Raw genomic sequence first — 16,029 nt, 5'->3', positions numbered from 1 at the left:
GCGTGGAACGAGGCCTGTCGAGGCGTAGGTTTGAAGGCGGGCGATTTAGCACGGCCGCGACCGAATCCGACTGCGTGCGACCAAGACCTCCGGGTCGTGGTCAGTTTGACCAATCCACGTTCTCCCTCCCTTCGACTTGCGCAAATTAGATCAGATCGAAACCGTAACAACTAATCAAAACACCTGCTTTTCGACTTGCGCGACGAGGTCAGCAGCTCCAGGTCACATGTTTGTCTCCCCATTGGCTACTTTCTCTGGTAAATGCATGCGGGTAGAATCACCTGTAGATTGCTAACACGCTTTTGATGGTCAACACAGATTGAACCAAGACTGCTGAGACCATCCGTGGTGGCACAAACAAACTCTTTCTTCGATCTCCATTGAAGAGATTTAGGGTTGTCGTAGATTCTTAATTGATCCGGCAGGTCATAACTGATTGTAAAACACGGACCGATTACACCGATGCCGATTCTTTTGAGTCTTTCTCCATCCCGAAAATTGCAAAGTTCTCGAGCCCTAGTAGAGATCCCTCCAAGAACTCATCACCAATGTGCGCAGGCCCCACGGTGGGCGCCAACTGTCATGGAATTGTCACGGCAGATGTCCTTAGTGTCAGGACTTAGTCGCGAGGCCAGCGCATCTATGTGGTAGCTTGAGAGGGGTTGATTGGGATGAGAGACGCAGGGCAGTTTAACACACAAGACAAGGGTTTAGACAGCTTCGGGCCCCGGGAAACATCATCCGGTAATAGCCCTACATGCTGTTTGAGGCTAGGTCTCATTATGCTCATGAGAGAGTCGCCGGTAAGCCGGCTCTTTGTGTCTAGCCTTAGAGATTGTTTCTTGTTGCTTGTCCCTCTTTGGGGTGCCCTGCCCCTCCTTATATAAGTTAGAGGGGCGGGTTACATGTGGAGTCCTAGTAGGACTAGGACTAGTCTATCTTCTCTTACAAGTTAATTACAAATCCGGGTCTTGCTTCCTCGTAAAGGAAATATTCGTCATCCCTTTCCTTTTAATCCGGCCCATCATAACGTGAGCCGGCCTTCTGGGCTTTAGGCCTTGTTGTCCATCTGACCCGCCCGCCGAGTTACTAATGAGTCACCAAGATCGGCCAGGTTATCTATGAATCGCCAAGCTCCGGGCGGGTCACCAGTGAGTCGCCAATTCCGGCCGGGTCATACCGCGGGATATATCCCCGACACCCCTGCAGGGTATTATCTTTCGAAAGCCGTGCCCGCGGTTATGAGGCAGATGGGAATTTGTTAATGTATGGTTGTAGATAACTTATCACTTGACCCATTTAAAATACACCAAGTGCGTGTGTAGCCGTGATGGTCTCTTCTCGGCGGAGTCCGGGAAGTGAACACGGTCTGTGTTATGTATGACGTAAGTAGGTGTACAGGACCTCTTCTTGGTCATTGCTAGATGACGTCCATTCCTTTGCTTCTCTTCTCGCTCCCATTTGCGCAAGTTAGCCACCACATATGCTTTTGCCGCTGCAGCTCCACCTCTTTGTACCTCTTTGTCCTATAAGCTTAAATAGTCTTGATCTCGCGGGTGTGAGATTGCTGAGTCCCCATGACTCACAGATACTTCCAACACCAGTTGCAGGTGCCGACGATGCCAGTGCAGACGATGGCGTCAATCTCAAGTGGGAGTTCGACGAGGAACGTGGTCGTTACTATGTGTCTTTTCCTGATGATCAGTAGTGGAGCCCAGTTGGGATGATCGGGGATCTAGCATTTGGGGTTGTCTTATTTTCATCTGGATTTTGACCGTAGTCGGTCTATATGATTGTATTTTGAATGATGTATGGATGATATTTATGTATTGTGTGAAGTGGCGATTGTAAGCCAACTCTTTATCCCATTCTTGTTCATTACATGGGATTGTGTGAAGATGACCCTTCTTGCGACAAAACCACTATGCGGTTATGCTTCTAAGTCGTGCCTCGACACGTGGGAGATATAGCCGCATCGTGGGCGTTACATCTCTTGTTGGGAAGACAAGTGGACATTTTCACTGATCACAAGAGCCTCAAGTATATCTTCACTCAGCCCAACCTCAACCTCAGGCAGACTCGATGGGTCGAAATGATTCAAGAGTACAATCCGAGTATCAAATATACTCCAGGCAAAGCAAATGTCATTGCAGATGCTTTAAGCAGGAAGGCTTATTGCAACAGCTTAATTCTCAAGCCTTTCCAACCGGATCTTTGTGAAGCTTTCCGCAAGCTGAATCTCCAAGTTGTTCCTCAAGGCTTTCTTGCCAACCTCATAGTATCTCCTACTTTGGAAGATCAAATTCGTGAGGCACAACTCCTTGATGCCATGATGAAGAAGGTGAAACGTGGTATCGACAAGGGTCTCTCCAAATACAAGTGCTATCGCATTGATGACAGAGACACTTTGGTCTTCGAGGACCGGATTGTGGTTCCTAAAGGTGATCTACGGAAAGTCATAATGAACGAGGCGCACAATTCTCTTCTGTCCATTCATCCTGGAAGTACGAAGATGTATCATGACCTCAAGCAGTCGTATTGGTGGAGTCGAATGAAGCGAGAAATTGCTCAATTCGTGAATGAATGTGATGTCTGTAGAAGAGTGAAAGCAGAACACCAACGACCAGTTGGTCTCCTCCAACCTCTTGCTATTCCGGAATGGAAGTTTGATCATATCGAAATGGACTTCGTGACTGGATTTCCCAAGTCCAAGCGCGGAAATGATGCTATCTTCGTTGTCATTGACAAGCTTTCTAAAGTGGCTCATTTCCTTCCAATCAAAGAATCCATCACAGCAGCTCAGCTGGAAGAGCTCTACACCTTCAGAATTGTCTCCTTGCACGGCATTCCACAATTGATTTCTTCAGATCGTGGAAGCATCTTCACCTCTAAGTTCTGGGACTCCTTCCAGAAGGCCATGGGCACTAACATTCGCTTCAGCATAGCTTTCCATCCTCAAACTAGTGGCCAAGTCGAGCGAGTCAATCAAATTCTTGAAGATATGCTCAGGGCTTGTGTCATTCCCTTTGGCATGAAATGGGAAGATTGTCTTCCATATGCTGAATTCTCCTACAACAACAGCTTCCAAGCGAGTTCGGGCAAGGCCCCATTCGAGATTCTCTATGGCAGAAAGTGCCGTACTCCTCTCAATTGGTCAGAGACTGGTGAACGCCAACTTCTTGGCAATGACTTAATCATTGAAGCTGAAGAAATGTGTAAAGTCATCCGTGATAATCTCAAAGCCGCGCAATCGCGCCAGAAGAGTTACTATGATAGTAAGCATCGTGAATTGGCTTTCGAGATCGGAGACCATGTCTACCTTCACGTCTCTCCAATGAAAGGCACTCGTCGCTTCGGTATCAAAGGGAAGCTTGCCCCTAGATACGTGGGTCCTTTCAAGATCATTGGCAAAAGAGGCGACCTCGCCTATCAACTTGAGCTTCCTTCCAACTTCGCGAACGTGCACGATGTGTTCCACATGTCACAGCTCCGCAAGTGCTTCAAGACGCCTGAGCGCACTATCGACTTCGAAGAGATTGACCTCCAAGAAGATTTGTCTTATCATGAGCACCCCGTTGCTATTCTTGAAGAAACTGAGCGCAAGACTCGCAACAAGTCAATCAAATTCCTGAAAGTGAAGTGGTCGCACCATTCCGACCGGGAAGCCACCTGGGAACGCAAGGACCATCTCCGTTCCGAATATCCGGAGTTCTTTCAGTCCTAGATCTCGGGACGAGATCCTCTCGTAGTGGTGGAGTGTTGTAACACCCCACATGTAACTTGCCATATTTGTAACTCCGACTCTTGCCATTTCCGGCTATGTGTTATGATTTTCCCTCCGTTGTCGGGTTTTGTCTTTCGTTTTGTATTTGTCATGTCATGCATTTTCATATCATGTCATCTTGTGCATTGCATTCGCATACGTGTTCGTCTCATGCATCCGAGCATTTTCCTCGTTGTCCGTTTTCCAATCCGGCGCTCCTATCTCCTCCGGTGCACCCCCTCTTGTTTTCTTTCGTGTGCGTGTGTCAAACTTTCTCGGAATGGACCGAGGCTTGTCAAGTGGCCTTAATATACCACCCGGAGACTACCGGTCAAGTTTCGTTCCATTCGGAGGTCGTTTGGTACTCCAACGGTTAACCGGGCATCCGCAAAGTCCATTTGAGTGTCTAGAAAAACCCCCTCAAAAACCAGCCCAAAACCCACCAAACTCTCTTCCATGCTCTAGGTCGTTCGATCACGATCGTGTGGGCGAAAACCGCACCTCATTTGGAGCCTCCTAGCTCCCTCTACCTATTTATATGTGGGCATCCCGAAAAACGAATTCGCAGTCTAACCCTAGCGTCTTCCACCTCGCGCCGCCGGACAACGTCCGCCCATGCCGGCGGACGAATCGCGAGCCGCCACGTGTCGCCGCCGGATCCTCCACCGCGCCGGCCCGCCCGGCCCGTCGCGGGCCCGCCGCCCCGCACCGCCGCCCCGCGCCCCGCGCCTGCCGCCTCCTCCGTGTCCGCGCCGCCGCCGCCGCGGACATCGCCGCCGCCCACGCCTCCGGCCGTCGCCGGCGCCGCGCTGTGCCCCGCCGCCCGAGGCGCCGTGCCCCGCCGCCCTCGCCTTCTCTCCCTCCGGTCGTGGTCTCCCTCGCCTCCTCCGTCGCCGGCCACGAGCGCCATCGCCGGCATGAGCCAGATCCGATCGGGAGCTACTGTATGCGTTGACCTCTCCTCGCCCCTTTTTTTTCCTGTCCTCAAATATCTTCAGCATCTTGCTCTGTTCGTATAGCCATAACTTCTTGCATGTAGCTCCGATTCGCGCATGTAATATGTCAAATTGTTCATCTCGTGATGCTCTTCATTTTGTTCAATTGCACCATGTTCATAAGAGGTCATCTTGATGCCCAAATCTCTGTTGGAAGAGGGCTAGTTGCTGTTATTCTCTGGTTCTTGACAGAACTTGGAGATTTGTCATTTTTGTATCATTTAATCTGTGCATCTTTTGAGCATGAGCTCTACATGTGTTTTGAAGTATGCCATGTCATCTTTCCAGTTGTGTAGTCCATGTATTTTTGTGATCTCTGTGGTGACTAGCACAAGCATGCAAAGTAGGCCCCGTAATATTTCTGATTTCAGGGACTTAGTGATTTCTCTAAGTCCTTGTCTGCTGTAATTTTGTTGCCATGTAAACTTGATGCTACAGAGAGATCCATGCATATTTTGGAGATGTTCAGTAAGGATGTTTTGTAGCTATAGTTGTAATTGATCCATTATTGCTTTGTTGCTATGTTGGGGTGCTGTAGCATTGTTACTTGTTGCATTTTAAGTGCTATCTTGCTGTTTAACGCAGATTCGTGTCATTCTTGTTTTGCTTGCCATTTGCAAACCGTGCATCTGATTCCGGTGATCTTTATATCGATTTCGACCGAAATCATCTCATCTTTCCAGTGGCATGCTTGGTTTGCCAAGTTACTGCCATGTTCATCATTTTCCTTCCGGAGCACGCATATGCATCGCATATCATATCTTGCATATCATACATGTTTTGCATCATGTTGCTTGTGCATTTCTCGTTGTTGATTGTGGTTCCGTTTGTCTGTGTTCTTGTCTTGGGTAGAGCCGGGAGACGAGTTCATGAACGAGGAACCTGTTGAGTACGCTTACGAGGATCAAGCTTTCGACAACTCTGAGAACCTTGCAGGCAAGATGACCACCCCTCGAAATCACTTCTATCTTTGCTTTGCTAGTTGTTCGCTCTATTGCCATGCTCGCTACCTATCACTTGCTATATCATGTCTCCCATTTTAGCCATGTCAGCCCTAACCATCCTTTCCTAGCAAACCGTTGTTTGGCTAAGTTACCGCTTTTGCTCAGCCCTTCTTATAGCGTTGCTAGTTGCAGGTGAAGTTGAAGTTGTTCCATGTCGGAACATGGATATGTTGGGATATCACAATATCTCTTATTTAATTAATGCATCTATATATATTTGGTAAAGGGTGGAAGGCTCGGCCTTATGCCTGGTGTTTTGTTCCACTCTTGCCGCCCTAGTTACTGTTATACCGGGATTATGTTCCTTGAGTTTGCGTTCCTTACACGGTCGGGTGATTTATGGGACCCCCTTGACAGTTCGCCTTGACTAAAACTCCTCCAGCAAGGCCCAACCTTGGTTTTACCATTTTCCACCTAAGCCTTTCTCCCCCGGGTTTTCGCGAGCCCGAGGGTCATCTTATTTTAACCCCCCCCCCGGGCCAGTGCTCCTTCGAGTGTTGGTCCAAACTGAGCAGACTGCGGGGCCCCCTCCTGGAAACTCGAGGTCTGTTTTACTCGTAGGATGTCTCATCCGGTGTGCCCTGAGAACGAGATATGTGCAGCTCCTATCGGGATTTGTCGGCACATTCGGGTGGCTTTGCTGGTCTTGTTTTACCATTGTCGAAATGTCTTGTAAACCGGGATTCCGAGACTGATCGGGTTTTTCCGGGAGAAGGTTTATCCTTCGTTGACCGTGAGAGCTTATGATGGGCTAAGTTGGGACACCCCTGCAGGGTATTATCTTTCGAAAGCCGTGCCCGCGGTTATGAGGCAGATGGGAATTTGTTAATGTCCGGTTGTAGATAACTTGTCACTTGACCCAATTAAAATACATCAACTGTGTGTGTAGCCGTGATGGTCTCTTCTCGGCGGAGTCCGGGAAGTGAACACGGTCTGTGTTATGAATGACGTAAGTAGGTGTTCAGGATCACTTCTTGGTCAATGCTAGATGACGTCCGTTCCGTTGCTTCTCTTCTCGCTCTCATTTGCGCAAGTTAGCCACCATATATGCTTTTGCCGCTGCAGCTCCACCTCTTTGCACCATCTTTTCCTACAAGCTTAAATAGTCTTGATCTCGCGGGTGTGAGATTGCTGAGTCCCCGTGACTCACAGATTCTACCAAAACAGTTGCAGGTGCCGACGATGCCAGTGCAGATGATGGCGTCGATCTCAAGTGGGAGTTCGACGAGGAACGTGGTCGTTACTATGTGTCTTTTCCTGATGATCAGTAGTGGAGCCCAGTTGGGACGATCGGGGATCTAGCATTTGGGGTTGTCTTATTTTCATCTGGATTTTGACCGTAGTCGGTCTATATGATTGTATTTTGGATGATGTATGATGATATTTATGTATTGTGTGAAGTGGCGATTGTAAGCCAACTCTTTATCCCATTCTTGTTCATTTCATGGGATTGTGTGAAGATGACCCTTCTTGCGACAAAACCACTATGCGGTTATGCCTCTAAGTCGTGCCTCGACACGTGGGAGATATAGCCGCATCGTGGGCGTTACAACGGGGTTGATGGAGTCGTACTCGTCGTGATCCAAATCACCGATGATCCTAGCGCCAAACGGACGGCACCTCCGCGTTCAACACACGTACGGAGCAGCGACGTCTCCTCCTTCTTGATCCAGCAAGGGGGGAGGAGAGGTTGATGGAGATCCAGCAGCACGACGGCGTGGTGGTGGAAGTAGCGGGATTCCAACAGGGCTTCGCCAAGCGCTGCGGGAGGAGGGAGATGTGTCACGGGAGGGAGAGGGAGGCGCCAGGGCTTAGATATTGCTGCCCTCCCTCCCCCCAGTATATATAGGGCGAAGGGAGAGGGGGGCGCAGCCTTGGCCCTTCCTCCAAGGAAGGGTGCGGCTAGGGAGGAGTCCATCCTCCCCAAGGCACCTCGGAGGTGCCTTCCCCCTTTAGGACTCTCCCTTTCCCTTATCTCTTGGCGCATGGGCCTCTTGGGGCTGGTGCCCTTGGCCCATATAGGCCAAGGAACACAGCCCTACAGCCCATGTGGCCCCCCGGGGCTGGAGGACCCCCTTGGTGGACCCCCGGACCCCTTTCGGCACTCCCGGTACAATACCGATAATGCGCGAAACTTTTCCGGCGACCAAAATAAGACTTCCCATATATAAATCTTTACCTCCGGACCATTCTGGAACTCCTCGTGACGTCTGGAATCTCATCCAGGACTCCGAACAACTTTCGGGTTACCGCATACTAATATCTCTATAACCCTAGCGTCACCGAACCTTAAGTGTGTAGACCCTACGGGTTCGGGAGACATGCAGACATGACCGAGACGACTCTCCGGTCAATAACCAACAGCGGGATCTGGATACCCATGTTGGCTCCCACATGCTCCTCGATGATCTCATCGGATGAACCACGATGTCGAGGATTCAATCAATCCCGTATACAATTCCCTTTGTCAACCGGTATAGTACTTGCCCGAGATTCGATCGTCGGTATCCCGATACCTTGTTCAATCTCGTTACCGGCAAGTCTCTTTACTCGTTCCGTAACACATCATCCCGTGATCAACTCCTTGGTCACATTGTGCACATTATGATGATGTCCTACTGAGTGGGCCCAGAGATACCTCTCCGTTTACACGGAGTGACAAATCCCAGTCTCGATTCGTGCCAACCCAACAGACACTTTCGGAGATACCTGTAGTGCACCTTTATAGCCACCCAGTTACGTTGTGACGTTTGGTACACCCAAAGCATTCCTACGGTATCCAGGAGTTGCACAATCTCATGGTCTAAGGAAATGATACTTGACATTAGAAAAGCTCTTAGCAAACGAACTACACGATCTTGTGCTAGGCTTAGGATTGGATCTTGTCCATCACATCATTCTCCTAATGATGTGATCCCGTTGTCAACGACATCCAATGTCCATGGTCAGGAAACCGTAACCATCTATTGATCAACAAGCTAGTCAACTAGAGGCTTACTAGGGACATGGTGTTGTCTATGTATCCACACATGTATCTGAGTTTCCTATCAATACAATTCTAGCATGGATAATAAACGATTATCATGAACAAGGAAATATAATAATAACCAATTTATTATTGCCTCTAGGGCATATTTCCAACACTAGGTTCTGTTCTGGGGTTTTCTTGATTTATAGGAGGAGTTGGCGTTGATTTCACGTCAGGGGGGCCCTCGGGGAGTCCACGAGGCAGGGGGCGCGCCCCCCACCCTCGTGGGGCCCACGGGACTCCCCTCCGGTAGATTTTTGTTCCAGTATTTTTCATATTTTCCAAAAAAAATCTCCGTTGATTTTCATTGCATTCCGAGAACTTTTATTTCTGCACAAAAACAACACCACGGTAGTTCTGCTGAAAACAGCGTCAGTCCGGGTGTCGGGGATATATCCCGCGGTATGACCCGGCCGGAATTGGCGACTCACTGGTGACCCGCCCGGAGCTTGGCGATTCACAGATAACCTGGCCGATCTTGGTGACTCATTAGTAACTCGGCGGGCGGGTCAGATGGACAACAAGGCCTAAAGCCCAGAAGGCCGGCTCACGTTATGATGGGCCGGATTAAAAGGAAAGGGATGACGAATATTTCCTTTACGAGGAAGCAAGACCCGGATTTGTAATTAACTTGTAAGAGAAGATAGACTAGTCCTAGTCCTACTAGGACTCCACATGTAACCCGCCCCTCTAACTTATATAAGGAGGGGTAGGGCACCCCAAAGAGGGACAAGCAACAAGAAACAATCTCTAAGGCTAGACACAAAGAGCCGGCTTACCGGCGACTCTCTCATGAGCATAATGAGACCTAGCCTCAAACAGCATGTAGGGCTATTACCGGATGATGTTTCCCGGGGCCCGAAGCTGTCTAAACCCTTGTCTTGTGTGTTAAACCGCCCTGCGTCTCTCATCCCAATCAACCCCTCTCAAGCTACCACATAGATGCGCTGGCCTCGCGACTAAGTCCTGACACTAAGGACATCTGCCGTGACAATTCCACGACAGTTGGCGCCCACCGTGGGGCCTGCGCACATTGGTGATGAGTTCTTGGAGGGATCTCTACTAGGGCTCGAGAACTTTGCAATTTTCGGGATGGAGAAAGACTCAAAAGAATCAGCATCGGTGTAATCGGTCCGTGTTTTACAATCAGTTATGACCTACCGGATCAATTAAGAATCTACGACAACCATAAATCTCTTCAATGGAGATCGAAGAAAGAGTTTGTTTGTGCCACCACGGATGGTCTCAGCAGTCTTGGTTCAATCTGTGTTGACCATCAAAAGCGTGTTAGCAATCTACAGGTGATTCTACCCGCATGCATTTACCAGAGAAAGTAGCCAATGGGGAGACAAACATGTGACCTGGAGCTGCTGACCTCGTCGCGCAAGTCGAAAAGCAGGTGTTTTGATTAGTTGTTACGGTTTCGATCTGATCTAATTTGCGCAAGTCGAAGGGAGGGAGAACGTGGATTGGTCAAACTGACCACGACCCGGAGGTCTTGGTCGCACGCAGTCGGATTCGGTCGCGGCCGTGCTAAATCGCCCGCCTTCAAACCTACGCCTCGACAGGCCTCGTTCCACGCGCTATCTCAGGTCGCCATCATCTCTGCTTTGAAATCGCTACGTCAAGTCGCCTTTTGACCAGTGCGATTTACTCCCAAGGATAATTTATGGCAGTGCATGCCAAATCCATCAAGTTGTCACTGCTACTACATCTTAGGCGTGAGGGCAAAGGAATAAAGAAACAAGCATCATTGCATGTTACGAGTCCCTAGGCCTACCACTCCTCTGCTGCACCGTAAGCCGGCCTGGGCCTTGATATCGTCGATGCTGTACTTTAAACCGCTATTGCGCTGACTCACCTTCTGCTTCCGTCGACTCTGCACCGAGCGGTCTGCTACCATCATCGACCCGCGGGTACCATCGCAGTCCGGGAACAGTACACCACTACAGGGTAAATTAGCGATGCCAATTCAGAATTCACTACTGAAACAATTTCGTCCGTGGAGTGCTAGTACTTGCAACCATGACCCCACGTGAAAGTTCAATCGAAGGGAAAGTGAGGCCTGCTCACACATATCCTGGATGGGATTAATAGTATTCTTTTGACTTGGGCTCCACAATTGGGCCTCCGAGCCGCGACTGCTGGCTTCGGCCCTGCCGTATCCGCCGTTACACTTCTGAGCCTACCTGCGCAAAACCTGTCGCGGTCGTGCTGAGCTGCCAAGAGCCGTCACCCCCGTGGCCTCATCGCTCACCTCGTCCATGATACGCCTCCGCGCGCACTGCATGACCTCGCTACGAGTCGCCTTGGCCGTCGAGTGGTCTCCGCTGTGGCAGAGTCGCCGTGGCCTCGCGCGCCGTTAAGCCGCCGCTGGAGAGCCGTCTCTGAGCCGCGGCCGCCTGGGTCGTCTGCAGCCAAAGCTGGCCACGACCCGTGGCTGGTCTGGGCCCCGCCTCCTGTCCGAGTCGCCGCATTGCCAGCCGTCTCCGCCTCCGAGTCGCCGCATCGCCAACCGTCTCCGCCTCCGAGTCGCCACCTGACGCCATCTCTGGGTCGCCCTCGAGTGCCTTGTTTCCTCGTCGAGCGCCGCCATAGCACACCTCCAACGACCCGCCAGTGCGCCTCGCCCCTATACTGTGGCCTCGAGCCGCCCCGCGCCCGCGCAGGCTCTGCTCCGTGGCCGCCTCTTCTGCCCCGGGCCGCCTCTGGAGCGACCATCTCCGGCCCTGCAGGCTCTAGCCGCTCTTTCTGCCGGAGCAGGAGCCCTGCTTCCCCTGTGCTTGCTCTGGCTGGAAAGAAGGAAAAAAAAGGAAAAGTCAAGGGCGGTATAAAAAAAAGAAGGGGTTAGCATGACCCGGAGGATCTCTCCTGAGCCGCTCGGTGCCCGGTTTAAGCCACCGCCTCTGTCGTTGTTGCTGCAGCTTTACGGCTGAAGGTTTTTCGACAATAAGATCAGGTGATATCCATCTAAGTCTATTTTGTCATATATTTTTTCATCAAAAAACAATTACTCTGGCCTGTAATATTTTTACGCAGGGCGACTATTAAAAGAAAAAGGGGTGGTGTTATACCACGGATGCACGTTCGGCTGTGTCGCGCGGCTTCACGGACGGGCGTGTCGCGGTCCGGTTTACATCAACGCGCCGGCCGACTCGCCCGTCCGCACCGCCTTACAGCGCCGCGGACGACTTGCCCGTCCGCCCTCGCGGCCGGTTCACGCGTCCGCACCGGCTTACAACGCGGAGGACAACTTGCTCGTCCGCACCGGCTCACAAACGCCGTGGCCGGTTTATCTGTCTGCTCCCGCAGCCGGTTCACCCGTGAAGGATTCCAGTTTCACCTGGTGATCATCAGCTTCATGGCGGGTTATTTTCGGCCTAAACACATCAGGTGATATCCATCTAAAATATATTTTTAGTACATATTATTTTTGTCAAAGGATAGTTTATCTTTGCCTTGGTCTGCAATATTGCTTATACAGGGCAATTATTTATGACAAAAAGTGATATTATACTACGGAGATGGAGGCACGCCAACATCTTTTGGCACAGGTGGTCTTCGTTATTCAACGGACCCTCGCACCGGCTTACAACGCCGTGGCCGTCTCTCACGACCGCGCCGGCTTACCACGCCGTGGTCGTCTCTCACGACCGCGCCGGCTTACCACGCCGTGGCCGTCTCTCGCGACCACGCCAGCTTACAACAAGGAGGACAACTCACCCGTCCGCACCGGTTTACAACGCCACGGCCGACTCATCTGTCTGTGCCGCCTCTGATGTTACGATCGTCTTTACCGTCCGTCTCTCGTGGCCTGATCTACATCAACACACTAGGCCACACTTGTCTGAATTAGTTGTTTATTGATTATGAGCAAGTCACTACTTGGGAAGCCCGGTTTTCTTCCAACAAACTGGAGGCAAATTATCATATATTATCAGCCGTCGTCTGCACTGGATGGTTCAATGAGCAGGCGTACGAGTCGCCGCCACTACAGTTTGGTTAACTTCGAACAACCAGTTGGAAGGAGCCATTGGCCGAGCTGTTGACACGGCTCATATGGGATCATTTATAACCCGCCGCAGTCGCTTCAACCTTCTGTGGGTTCACATCGTGTTATCAACACCAATGATATACAAGTTATGCCGGTTTATATCACGGGTAAATATGGAGAATCTCAAGCCAACTCCTCGAGTCATCTTGAGACTCGGGGGCTACAGTGACATGACTCGGGAACCCCGAGTCGTTGGAGGGAATGATAACCCGGTTTCGGAGGCTGCTACCATATTGATGAAACTTTAAAGGCCGTCAGAAAATTGCCGGTTCAAATAAAGATTTCGGTTTAAAATCCGGTTCAAGAGATATTTTCTCCCGCAAAGTTTTGAAGCTCTCAAATCCGGTTCAAACGTCCGGCTCAAGGTAAATTTATATCTTATAAAGCTTTGAAGCTCTTAATATCCGGTTTACAAATTTCCGGTTCAAAAAGAGGTTATCTCTCGCAAAGTTCGAGTTCTCAGGAAAAAATTAAAGGGACCAAAGAGAGTCTTTACAAAGCACAACCCAAACATAGGTACCCTGCTTTAATGACCATTGGGAGCTGATCGTATTCGAATTTAGCTTAACCTTTTTGGTGTGACCCTGATCGTATTCGAATCAGAGTCGTTAAATATTCTTATGATCACTAGGGGGCTTCCTGTTCAAACATAGGTCGTATTCGAACCAAAGAGAACATAGCTGTCGATACCCTTTTGATCGGCACACTGCCGAGCTCATTGGGGAGTTTCTTGGTCATATTTGAACCATAGCTCAACCCCCTTTGGGAACCGACGTGGATCGTATTCGAATCAGCGTCGTTAAACAACTCTCAAGGTCATTTGGGGGCTTCCTGTTCAAACATAGGTCGTATTCGAACCAAAGAGAACATAGCTGTCGGTACCCTCTTGATCGGCAACGCCAAAGCCACCGGGGGCTATATGATCGTATTCGAATCTTAGCTTAACCCCTTTGGGACGGTTTTCTGATCGTATTCGAATCAGAAGCCTCAAAAATTTTGAAGTCTCTTTTTGCCAACAATTTTTGGATTTCATTTGAAGCTCTTTTTCATATCTAAAGTGTATATGAGTGGTTGTTATTTAACCCGGCTTGATTTTCGATGATAAATCGCCAGCTTATGACAATCATCATCTATGTGGAAGCATTGGCTTCTAAAGGATTGGGTTATCACCCTTACTGCACAGGTCATGTAAACCGGCAGTACAAAATCAATATCACAGTGGTTATATGTGAGATATTATGACCCGCCCTGCGGTAAACCGCCAAGGGATCTTGTGATCTACTTGTGTGCAGGATAAGACTACATTTGGGTGATTACCCGCCCTGGCTTTTAACGTTAAGTCGCCAGGGCATATGTTGTTTGAACTCTATGCAGGATTTACAGGGCTATAACTTACATAAATGATTGAGTTCAAGCCCATCATCAAAGATTGAAATTGGTGTCTCAAAAGGGTTATCAATTCTTGGTTTTCTCAAAGGCTATAAGCCGCCGGGTTGTAAAAATTCCGGCTTACAATGGAGGCGTAATAAATCGCCATCAGCCAAGAGCCGCCGGGTATTTAAACTCCGGATTTACTTGTCAACAGATAAAGTATTTGGAATCTTTAAATAGCCAAACTTGGCTGGATTTTCATTATGATTTGAATGATTGAGGTTTTCAAACCGGGTTAGTCAGATCTTTAATAGCCAACATGGCTGGATTTTTATTATGGTTATCAGAAACTAATATTATGATTGAGGTTTTCAAAGTCGCTTCAGTGCAATGGCTATTATTTTATCAATGGATATGATTTATTCTACAATGGAAGGAATAGTCCCGAGTCGCTGCAGGCTTACAACCCGGCACTTGGGGGCTACATTATTCAAATTGAGATTACATCAAATGTGCAAGTCCCATGTCACTGCCAGCATGCACCATGGCACTTGGGGGCTAATGCAAGATTACTTTTTATTGGCCTTGTTGAAGATCCGACTCATCATATTATGATAAACCGGCCCTTGGGGGCTACCAATTGCTCCTGTCAACAATTCAAGGTACATAAGTCTTAATCCATTATATTGAAGGATCCACTGTTTAGTTGGTAAAGCACAAAGCTCTTAACCTTGTGGACGTGGGTTCAAGCCCCATGGTGAGGGTTACATCATATGATTATTTTCAATGAAAAGTCCCAGCTCAGTATTATCTTACTAAGCCGGCCCTTGGGGGCTACACTGGTTGAAGTTTTTGAGAATCAGGCAATTACAAGTCCCAGGTTGCTGCAAGCATGACAACCCAGCACTTGGGGGCTACATAATATGGAATATTCAGTTTTTACTAGTGATTGGGATGAACAACATGGATTTCTTCAAAGTGGCAGTATTCATATTGAAGCAAGTCTTAAGCCATCGCTTTGTTCTGCTCAAGACTTGGGGGCTACAGGTATTATATTATTATCAAAGAAATATCTTCAATTTCTCTGTTTTGAGCAAAACCAGATTGATCCGGTGTCACCAATCATTATGACCCTGTGTCTGTAAACCGGCGTCATTAACAATCATAAACCGGCGTCGGCGACAATTATGACTTGGCATCATCTATTTATAACCCGGCAATTTTGGTACTCATAAACCGGCAAGTTTTATATCTTTAAGCCGGATGAATATAAGTTGAATATTTGAAGACCAATATTTTTGTCAAGTCAGAGCATTGAAAGCCGATTCAAGTGGATTGTTTCTTACAATATTTCTCTACAAGAGACCAATGCCAGCAAATTGACTCTGAATCTGGCCTATTGACCCGGATTTCTCAAAAGAAGTATCTGGATTTTTTGCATTCACAAAGTTTGAACATATCTACTAAAGGAGATTTTCTAGGAGTTCATGGGCATGTATCAAGAAAGAAATGACAAGGATTTAAAGATGATCAGGTGCCGGCTTACAAAATTTAACCCGGAGCACAACCTATCAAGTTTGTTCTTGTGTTTATTTTGCAGGATCAGTTTAACATGGATAAATCCAAATTAAACTGGGGGCTAATATCGGGGATATATCCCGCGGTATGACCCGGCCGGAATTGGCGACTCACTGGTGACCCGCCCGGAGCTTGGCGATTCACAGATAACCTGGCCGATCTTGGTGACTCATTAGTAACTCGGCGGGCGGGTCAGATGGACAACAAGGCCTAAAGCCCAGAAGGCCGGCTCACGT

This window comes from Aegilops tauschii, chromosome 4 (assembly GCF_002575655.3).
Source record: "Aegilops tauschii subsp. strangulata cultivar AL8/78 chromosome 4, Aet v6.0, whole genome shotgun sequence".
NCBI classification, from domain to species: Eukaryota; Viridiplantae; Streptophyta; class Magnoliopsida; order Poales; family Poaceae; genus Aegilops; species Aegilops tauschii.
The sequence above is the reverse complement of the archived record's forward strand: the minus strand, read 5'-3'. Positions refer to the sequence as shown.